We start from the raw sequence: 11,269 nt of genomic DNA, 5'->3' as shown, positions 1-11,269 counted from the left end.
ACGATGACCACAACAGGTAATACTATGTACCCTAATGCAGGTTTAAGAATAATTTATCTCCTGCAGAGCATGTTCTCTGGCTAAAGTGGAATCAAACTAGGATCAATCACAGGATAACGACAAGAAATCCCCCAATGTTTGGTAATTAACTCCTTGACATAAACATAGGCTAAAATAGAAACCACATGGAAATTAAGAACTACTTTGAACTGAATGATGGTGATTATAATACACCAAAATTTGAAGATCCTGCTAAAGCAGAATTGACGGGAACACTTATACTTTATGCATAGGTTGGAAAAGAAGAAAGGTTTATTTTACTTATTTATTATCATTAATTTTTTGGCTGCACCACACAGCTTGCAGGATCTTAGTTCCCTGACCAGGGATTTAACCCGGGCCCCGAAGTGAAAGTGCCATGTCCTAACCACTGCACCGCCAGGGTATTCCCAAGAAGAGAGGTTTAAAATCCATGGTCTCAGGTTTCATCTTAAGACACTAGAGAATTAACAGCAAGTTCAACCCCAAACAGGAGAAATAACAAAATAATGAGGCCAAAAATGAAGCAGAAAACGAATGACATACAAACCAACCTTTGGTCCTTTGATAAAACAACAGCAAACGTTTCTGTCTGTTTGTTTTTAAAGAGAAAACACATGACTAACACCAAACGTGAGAAGCGGGGGCTTCCCTGGTGGCGCAGTGGTTAAGAATCCACCCGCCACTGCAGGGGACACGCGTTCGAGCCCTGGTCCGGGAAGATCCCACGTGCTGCGGAGCAACTAAGCCCGTGCGCCACAACTACTGAGCCCTCGTGCCACAACTACTGAAGCCTGCGCGCCCTACAGCCCGTGCTCCACAACAAGAGAAGCCAGCGCAATGAGAAGCCCACATACTGCAATGAAGAGCAGCCCCCGCTCGCTGCAACTAAAGAAAGCCCGCACGCAGCAATGAAGACCCAACGCAGCCATAAATAAGTAAATAAATAAATAAAAATAAACTACCCTTTAAAAAAAAAAAAACAAGAGAAGGGGGACACCACTACAGATCCTACAGACATGAAAGAGATAATAAAAGGTTACGATATAGACTGTTGTGGAAGACCATAACTTTAGACGGTTAAAAATAAAACTAGAAAAAGAACAGATTCAGTACAGAAATCATATATAGATACAGCCACAATGGAACACAGCATGACGGTTCCTCAAACAATTCAAAATAGAATTCCCGTATGATTCAGCAGTCCCACTTCTGGGTATATATCCAAAGGAAGTGAAATCAGGTTATCTTGAAGACATATATGCACCCCCCATGTTCACTGCAGCATTATTCACAATAGCCAAGACATGGAAACAAACTAAGTGTCCCTTGATGGATGAACAGACAAAGAAAATATGATATATACATTTTTTTCTGGTATACCATAATCACATTATCATTCAGTTCAGGATCGTTCCTAATCTGCATACGGTATAAGTACATATATATCTATTTATGTACATATATATGTATAGATACATATATCGCAAATCAAAACAACAATGAGGAATCACCTCACACCAGTCAGAATGGCCATCATTAAAAAGTCTACAAATAATAAATGCTGGACAGGGTGTTGAGAGAAGGAAACCCTCCTGCACTGTTGGTGGGAATGTAAACTGGTACAGCCATTATGGAGAATAGTACGGAGGTTCCGTAAAAAACTAAACCTAGAACTACCGTATGATCCAGTAATCCCACTCCTGGGCATATATTTGGACACAAGCGTAATTCAAAAAGGTACATGCAGGGACTTTCCTGGTGGTCCAGTGGTTAACACGTTGCCTTCCAGTGTACAGGGTGTCGGTTCAATCCCTGGATGGGGAGCTAGGATCCCACATGCCTCAAGCCAAAAAACCAAAACATAAAACAGAAGCAATATTGTAACAAATTCAATAAAAACATTAAAAACGGTCCACGTCAAAAAAAAAAAAGGTACATGTAACCCCTATGCTCACTCATAGTAGCACTCTAATAGTGGCGCTATAATAGTTGACAATAGCCAAGACATGGAAACCATCTAAATGTCCACTGACAGATGAATGGATAAAGAAATGCTACATGTATAAAATGGAATACTACTCAGCCATAAAAAAAGAATGAAATAATGCCATTTGCAGCAACATCCATGGACCTAGAGATTATCATACAAAGTAAATCAGAAAGACAAATGTCACATGATATCCACTACACGTGGAATCTAAAAAATAATACAAATGAACATATGTACAAACCAGACTCACAGACATAGAAAACAAACTTACAGTTACCAAAGGGGAAAGGTGTGGGGGGAGGGATTAGTTGGGAGTATGGGATTAACATACACACACTACTATGTCTAAAATAAACAACAAGGACCTACTGATAACACAGGAAACTATATCCAATATCCTGTAATAACCTATAATGGAAAAGAATCTGAAGAAGAACAGATACACAGGTAACTGGATCACTTCGCTGTATACCTGAAACTAACAGAACACGGTAAATCAACTATACTTCAAAAACAATAAAAGAAATTGGAGTTATCAGAGAATTCATATATTCAAGACAGTAGAAAAATGGACAAAATAGATGTAATAATAATTTCAACAAGCAGAACACTCTCTGATATAAATTGCAGCAGTGTCTTTTTGGATTCACCTCCTAGGGTAATGAAAATAAAAACAAAAATAAACAAATGGGACCTAACTAAACTTAAAAGCTTTTGAACTGCAAAGGAAACCATAAGCAAAACAAAAAGACAACCTAAGAAATGGGAAAAAACATTTGCAGACGATGCGACCTACAAGGGATTAATCTCCAACATATACAAACAGCTCATGCAGCTCAATATCAAAAAGAGTAAAACACCCAATCGAAAGATGGGCAGAAGACCTAAATAGGCCTTTCTCCAGAGAAGACATACAGATGGTCAGAAAGCACATGAAAAGATGCTCAACGTCACTAACTGCTAGAGAAATGCAAATCTAAACTATAATACGAGGTATTACCTCACATCAGTCAGAACAGCCATCATCAAAAAGTCTACAAACAGGGACTTCCCTGGTGGCGCAGTGGCTGAGAATCCGCCTGCCAATGCAGGGCACACGGGTTTGAACCCTGGTCCGGGAGGATCCCACATGCCGCGGAGCAACGAAGCCCGTGCGCCACAACTACTGAGCCTGCACTCTACAGCCCGCAAGCCACGACTGCTGAGCCTGCGCTCTAGGGCCCACGAGCCACAACTACTGAGCCCGCGTGCCACAACTAGTGAAGCCTGCGCGCCTAGAGCCCATGCTCCGCGACAACAGAAGCCACTGCAGTAAGCCACTGCCGCACACCGCACCGAAGAGTAGCCCCCGCTCACCATAACTAGAGAAACAGCCCGCGCACAGCAATGAAGACCCAACGCAGCCAAAATTAAAATTAATTAATTAATTTAAAAAACCCCTCCACAAACAATAAATGCTGGGGAGGGTGTGGAGAAAAGGGAACCCTCCTACCCTGTTAGTGGGAATGAAAATTGGTGCAGCCACTATGGACAACAGTATGGAGGTTCCTTAAACAACTAAAAAGAGAGCTACCATGTGATTCAGCAATCCCACACCTGGCCATATATCCAGAGAAAACCATAATTCAAAAAGATACATGCACCCCAATGTTCATAGCAGCACTATTCACAATAGGCAAGACACAGAAGCAACCTAAATGTCCACTGACAGATGAATACATAAAGAAGATGCAGTACATACATGCAATGGAATACTACTCAGCCATAAAAAAACGAAATAATGCCATTTGCAGCAACATGGATGGACCGAGAGATTCTCATACTAAGTGAAGTCAGACAGAAAAGACTAATATCTTATGATACCACTTATATGTGGAATCTAAAAAAAATGATACAAATGAACTTATTTACAAAACAGAAACAGACTCACAGACTTAGAAAGCAAACTTATGGTTACCAAAGGGGAAAGGTGGGGGGATGGATAAATTAGGAGGTTGGGATTAACAAATACACACTACTGGACATAAAATAGATAACCAACAAGGACCTACTGTATAGCACAAGGAACGCTACTCAACAGTCTGTAATATTCGAAGTGGGAAAAGAATAGATATATGTATAACTGAGTCACTTTGCTGTACACCTAAAACACAACATTGTAAATTAACTATACACCAATGTAAAAAAAAAATTAAAATAAATGAATACATAAGAAAAAAATAACAAAATTCAATAGAGTTGGAACATATCTATATTTGACAGTCTAGCACTGAAAAATACAATATCTGTAATGAAAATATTGGCAGCTAGGAGCAACAGTAGACTGGACACAACAGAAGACAGGGCAATAAGAAATGTCCAAGGTGGGGCTTCCCTGGTGGCGCAGTGGTTGAGAGTCCGCCTGCCGATGCAGGGGACACGGGTTTCTGCCCCCGTCCGGGAAGATCCCACATGCCGCGGAGCGGCTGGGCCCGTGAGCCATGGCCGCTGAGCCTGCGCGTCCGAGCCTGTACTTCGCAACGGGAGAGGCCGCAACAGTGAGAGGCTCGCGTACCACCAAAAAAATAAAATAAAAAACAAAAAAACAAAGAAATGTCCAAGGTGAAGAAAGTAAACAGTAATAAGAATGGGAAAATGAAACAGACCATAAGGGATGTGGGACACAAAGGGCCTGACGTCTGTCAGTGGAGTCCCAGAGGAGGGGAAGAGGAAGAATGAAGAAGACTCCATTCAGTGAAGACCCAATGCAGCCAAAAATAAATTAAAAATTTTTTTAAAAAATAATAATTAAAAAAAAAAAGACTCCGCACTCCCAATGCAGTGGGCACTTGTTCAATCCCTGGTCAGGGAACTAGATCCTGCATGCCACAACTAAAGATCCCATGTGCTGCAACTAAGACCCGGTGCAGCCAAATAAATAAATAAATAAATAAATAAATAAATAACTATTTTAAAAAATATATTAAAAACAAGAACTGACAGGACAAAATTGAAAAATAGGCAAATCTATATTCATAGTTGGAGATGGACACCATCGCACAGCTCTCTATAAATGACAGAAGAAATCAGGAAGGATCATTAAGATCGGAACAACATGAACAGCAGACTTGCCTAGTGGACATACACAGAACACTACTCCCAGCAACTGCAGAACACAGGTTCTTCTCAAGTGCACAGGAAACGATGACCACAACAGGTAATACTATGTACCCTAATGCAGGTTTAAGAATAATTTATCTCCTGCAGAGCATGTTCTCTGGCTAAAGTGGAATCAAACTAGGATCAATCACAGGATAACGACAAGAAATCCCCCAATGTTTGGTAATTAACCCCTTGACATAAACATAGGCTAAAATAGAAACCACATGGAAATTAAGAACTACTTTGAACTGAATGATGGTGATTATAATACACCAAAATTTGAAGATCCTGCTAAAGCAGAATTGAGGGGAACACTTATACTTTATGCATAGGTTGGAAAAGAAGAAAGGTTTATTTTACTTATTTATTATCATTAATTTTTTGGCTGCACCACACAGCTTGCAGGATCTTAGTTCCCTGACCAGGGATTTAACCCGGGCCCCGAAGTGAAAGTGCCATGTCCTAACTACTGCACCGCCAGGGTATTCCCAAGAAGAGAGGTTTAAAATCCATGGTCTCAGGTTTCATCTTAAGACACTAGAGAATTAACAGCAAGTTCAACCCCAAACAGGAGAAATAACAAAATAATGAGGCCAAAAATGAAGCAGAAAACGAATGACATACAAACCAACCTTTGGTCCTTTGATAAAACAACAGCAAACGTTTCTGTCTGTTTGTTTTTAAAGAGAAAACACATGACTAACACCAAACGTGAGAAGCGGGGGCTTCCCTGGTGGCGCAGTGGTTAAGAATCCACCCGCCACTGCAGGGGACACGCGTTCGAGCCCTGGTCCGGGAAGATCCCATGTGCTGCGGAGCAACTAAGCCCGTGCGCCACAACTACTGAGCCCTCGTGCCACAACTACTGAAGCCTGCGCGCCCTACAGCCCGTGCTCCACAACAAGAGAAGCCACCGCAATGAGAAGCCCACATACTGCAATGAAGAGCAGCTCCCGCTCGCTGCAACTAAAGAAAGCCCGCACGCAGCAATGAAGACCCAACGCAGCCATAAATAAGTAAATAAATAAATAAAAATAAACTTCCCTTTAAAAAAAAAAACAAGAGAAGGGGGACACCACTACAGATCCTACAGACATGAAAGAGATAATAAAAGGGGTTCAATTTCTGGTTACGATATAGACTGTTGTGGAAGACCATACCTTTAGACGGTTAAAAATAAAACTAGAAAAAGAACAGATTCACTACAGAAATCATATATAGATACAGCCACAATGGAAAACAGCATGACGGTTCCTCAAACAATTCAAAATAGAATTCCCATATGATTCAGCACTCCCACTTCTGGGTATATATCCAAAGGAAGTGAAATCAGGTTATCTTGAAGATATATATGCACCCCCCATGTTCACTGCAGCATTATTCACAATAGCCAAGACATGGAAACAACCTAAGTGTCCCTTGATGGATGAATAGACAAAGAAAATATGATATATACATTTTTTTGGTATATTATAATCACATTATCATTCAGTTCAGGATCATTCCTAATCTGCATACAGTACAAATACATATATATCTTTTTATATACATATACATATATATGTGTAGATACACATACATCACTAATCAAAACTACAATGAGGAATCACCTCACACCAGTCAGAATGGCCATCATTAAAATGTCTACAAATAATAAATGCTGGAGAGGGTGTGGAGAAAAGGGATCCCTCCTACACTGTTAGTGGGAATGGAAATTGGTGCAGCCACTATGGTGTACCGTATGGAGGTTCCTCAGAAAACTAAAAATAGAACTACCATACGATCCAGCAATCCCACTACTGGGAATAAACTCAGACAAAACTCTTATGTGAAAAGCCTCATGCACCCCAGTATTCACAGCAGTACTATTTACAATAGCCAAGACACGGAAGCAACCTAAATGTCCATCGACATAGGAATGGATAAAGAAGAGGTGGTACATCTATACATGGAATACTACTCAGCCATAAAAAAGAATGAAATAATGCCATTTGCAGCAACCTGGTTGGACGTAGAGATTATCATACTAAGTAAGTCAGACAAAGACAAATACCATGTGATATCACTTATATGTGGAATACAAAAAATAATACAAATGAACATATTTACAAAACAGAAACTGACTCACAGACACAGATAACAAAGTTACAGTTACCAAAGAGGATGGGAGGAAGGGATAAATGAAGAGGATGGGAGGAAGGGATAAATGAGGAGTTTGGGATTAACAGAAACACACTACTATAAATATAATAAACAACAGGAACCTACTGTATAGCCCTGAAACTATATTCAATATCTTGTAACAAACTCTAATGGAAAACAACGTGAAAAAGGACACACACACACATATATGTATACATATATAATCTGATCACTTTACTATATACCCGAAACTAACACAACACTGTATATCAACTGTACTTTAAACAAACAAAAACACCCATCAGAGTCAAATGAGTTCAAAATATAAAAAGCAGGGCTTCCCTGGTGGCACAGTGGTTAAGAATCCGCCTGCCAATGCAGGGAACACTGGTTTGAGCCCTGGTCCGGGAAGATCCCACATGACGCGGAGCAACTGAGCCTGTGAGCCACAACTACTGAGCCCACACACCACAACTACTGAAACCCGTGCATCTAGAGCCCGTGCTCCGCAACAAGAGAAGCCACTGCAACGAGAAGCCCGCACACCGCAACAGAGTAGCCCCCGCTCGCCGCCAAGTAGAGAAAACCCGCACACAGCAACAAAGACCCAACGCAGCCAAAAATAAATTTTTTTTAAAAAGCAGCCGGGGGCTTCTCTGGCGGCGCAGTGGCTGAGAGTCTGCCTGCCGATGCAGGGGACACGGGTTCGTGACCAGGACCGGACCAGGAGGATCCCACGTGTCGCGGAGCAGCTGGGCCCGTGGGCCATGGCCGCTGGGCCTGCGCGTCTGGAGCCTGTGCTCCGCAACGGGAGAGGCCGCGACAGTGAGAGGCCTGTGTACCGCAAAAAAAAAAAAAAAAAAAAAGCAGCCGGACAAAAAAGACACATTCCTTTGAAGGGGTTAACAGTGCCAGCTCACCTCTCATCAGGAACAACGGAATAGCATCTCTAAAATGCTGAGGCAAGAAAGTCAAACCCAAACCACCTGCCAACGCAGAATCCCATTCCCACTAAAAATACCTTCTGCTAGTGTAGGCGAAATAAAGATATTTTTAGGCCACTAAAAGCTGGGAGAATTTTTGCCAGTAAACCCGCACCACAAGACGTATTAAAGGGAGCTCTTCAGGCCGAAAGGATAGGATCTCAGATGGAACCTCTGGTGGGTCAGCAGATGAAACAAAGAGCAGTGGGAAGCGTGACCACGTGGGTAAACATACAAAACTCTTTTTAAAAATGTATTTGAGGGGCTTCCCTGGTGGCGCAGTGGTTAAGAATCCACCTGCCAATGCAGGGGACACGGGTTCGAACCCTGGTTGGGGAAGTCCCCACATGCCACGGAGCAACTAAGCCCGTGTGCCACAGCTACTGAGCCTGCGTGCCGCAACTACTGAGCCCACATGCCACAACTACTGAAGCCCAAGAGCCTAGAGCCCATGCTCCACAACAAGAGAAGCCACATCAATGAGAAGCCCGTGCACAGCAACGAAGAGTAGCCCCCGCTCATGGCAACTAGAGAAAGCCCGCGTGCAGCAACAAAGACCCAACGCAGCCAAAAATCAATAAATTAGTGGTTAAGAACCCGCCTGCCAACACAGGGGACACGGGTTCGAGCCCTGGTCTGGGAAGATCCCACATGCCACGGAGCAACTAAGCCCGTGCGCCACAACTACTGAGCCTGCGCTCTAGGGCTCGCAAGCCACAACTAGAGAAAGCCTGTGCACAGCAACGAAGACCCAACGCAGCCAAAAATAAAATAAATAAAATAAATTTATTTTAAAATGTATTTGAAAGGCTGACCGTATATAATGATGGAATTGCCGGCTTATAACATATGTCAGAAGTAAAATAAATGGCAAAAATAGCACAAGTGGGGGTAAGTGGGAATAGGCCAACATCACACAGGCGCCCCTCTCTTCTGCGTTCCTTCCCTGTTTATAACGAAAACCACCACATGAGCTGACCCCTCTGTTTCCGTCACTGCCAGAGGGCTGGCCTTGCCTCCTCTCCGCCTTCTCTCCCAGCTGCGCCATTTCCACTTCCCCACAACACAGAGGTGGCCTCTACCCCTCCATCCCGGGCTGGGCAGCACTGGCCTTCCGAGGCCTCGGTGCTGGAGGGATACCCTGGCAGCACGTGGAAGCCTCAGCTCAGGCTCGTTCCACCAGGTTCTGAAAAGGCTGAGCTGCCGAGTTCTCAGGCCTCGGTGCATGATTCTACTACCTCTCTGCCTGCAGGCCCCAATCATGGCCGTCCCCGTGCACGTCCTCGTAAGGTCGTCCCACATCCTTGCGAGGATGTGCCTTGTGGGTGATTGTCTCTAATTCATGGTGGAGATTCTGGGCTCTACCTGGAAAGTTCCCTTCAGCAGCAGCTTTTTTTTTTATTTTTTGGCTGCACTGCATGGCTGGCAGGATCTCAGTTCCCCAACCAGGGATTGAACTCTGGCCACAGCAGTGAAAGCATGGAGTCCTAACCACTAGACCACCAGGGAACTCCTAGCAACCGCTTTAAATACCCACTCTGATCTCCTTCAGACTCCGAGACCGACACTCACTCAGCCACCATCTCCTGCGTCAGCAACTGCGTCAACTCTTCACCGTCTTGTTCTGCTTCCCAGGCCTTTTCTCAGATCTTCCCTGGAGCCTCGGGCACCTTAGTTTATCCTTCGTTTCTAAAATCATTTGTTCTTTCATTTCCTTCCAGAATTGGATCAGCCATTTCCAAGTCTGGTTTTTGTCCTCATCCGTCCCTTGTTTTTGAATTTCTGATCCAAGATGGTTTCGTATCTTCTGACGCTGTTGGGACAGTCTTGCCCTTCTCCGACCCTTATGCTCTCTCCTGGGGAAGCTGGGGTTCCCGGCTGAGGCAAGGGACATGTTCAGGTTGTGCTGTGAACCTCTGCCTTTTGGCTTCTGCCCACCTTGCTGGCTGCCCCCTGCCAATGCTCCCACAAGGCCCAGCAGAGAGGAAGGGGTGGGCGGGAGGCCAGGCTCCCACGGGGGACTTGGCGGTGTTACTTACTTTGGAAATGTGGGCAGGACGTTGCACACAGCAGGCATTCCTCCCAGTGGTTCTATGTTGTTTGGGACAGATGGTGGGTTATCATCGTTTTCAACTACCTGGAATCCTTGTGAAACTGTTTCAAGAACTGCTGCTGTTGTGCTTTCTTAGCTGATACTGCCGTAACAGAACAACACAGGCTGAAACCACAGATGATATCTCTCACTCTCCTGGAGTCCGAGATCGGTGTAGCCGGTTCCTGGTGAGGGCCCGCGTCCCGGCCTGCAGACAGCTACCTTCCCGCTGTATCCTCACCCTGCACAGAGAACTCTGGTCTCTCTTCCTCTCCTTACAAGGACCCTAGTCCCATCATGAAGGCCCCATGCCTCCTAACACTGTCCCCCACTGTGGGTCTGGCAGCACCATCTGAATGTTGGGGGACATAAACAATCAGTCCATAGCCACCAAAGTCATTTTTCCTCAGCCGCATCCACAGTGACTGTGATGCCGTCACAAGGCTTCCCACTTTGTGCTGTTGGGTTCACTCAAGACCTAACCATTCACATACAGCTGGCACCTTTTTGCTCCTGGAAGGGAAGCCTTAGGGTTAGGGTTTTAGATGGACTTGTGCAGACAAGGGCAAGGAGCCCGTCCTTCAGCTCCCGTGTTTGCTGTTCTCACTGTGATTTACTTCAATGGCTCTTTTCTCCACCAGCCCCGAGTAGACCAAACCTAGTTCTTTTTTTTTTGGCTGCGTTGGGTCTTCGTTGCGGTGCGCGGGCTTCTCACTGCGGTGGTTTCTCTTGTTACAGGGCACGGGCTCCAGCTGCACAGGCTCAGTAGTTGTGGCACATGGGCTCAGTAGTTGTGGCTCGCAGCCTCTAGAGCGCAGGCTCAGTAGCTGTGACGCCCGGGCTTAGTTGCTCCGTGGCATGTGGGATCTTCCGGGACCA

This window comes from Mesoplodon bidens (assembly GCF_964165515.1).
Source record: "Mesoplodon bidens genome assembly, chromosome: 4".
Classification (NCBI taxonomy): domain Eukaryota; kingdom Metazoa; phylum Chordata; class Mammalia; order Artiodactyla; family Ziphiidae; genus Mesoplodon; species Mesoplodon bidens.
This window is presented reverse-complemented; position numbering follows the sequence as displayed.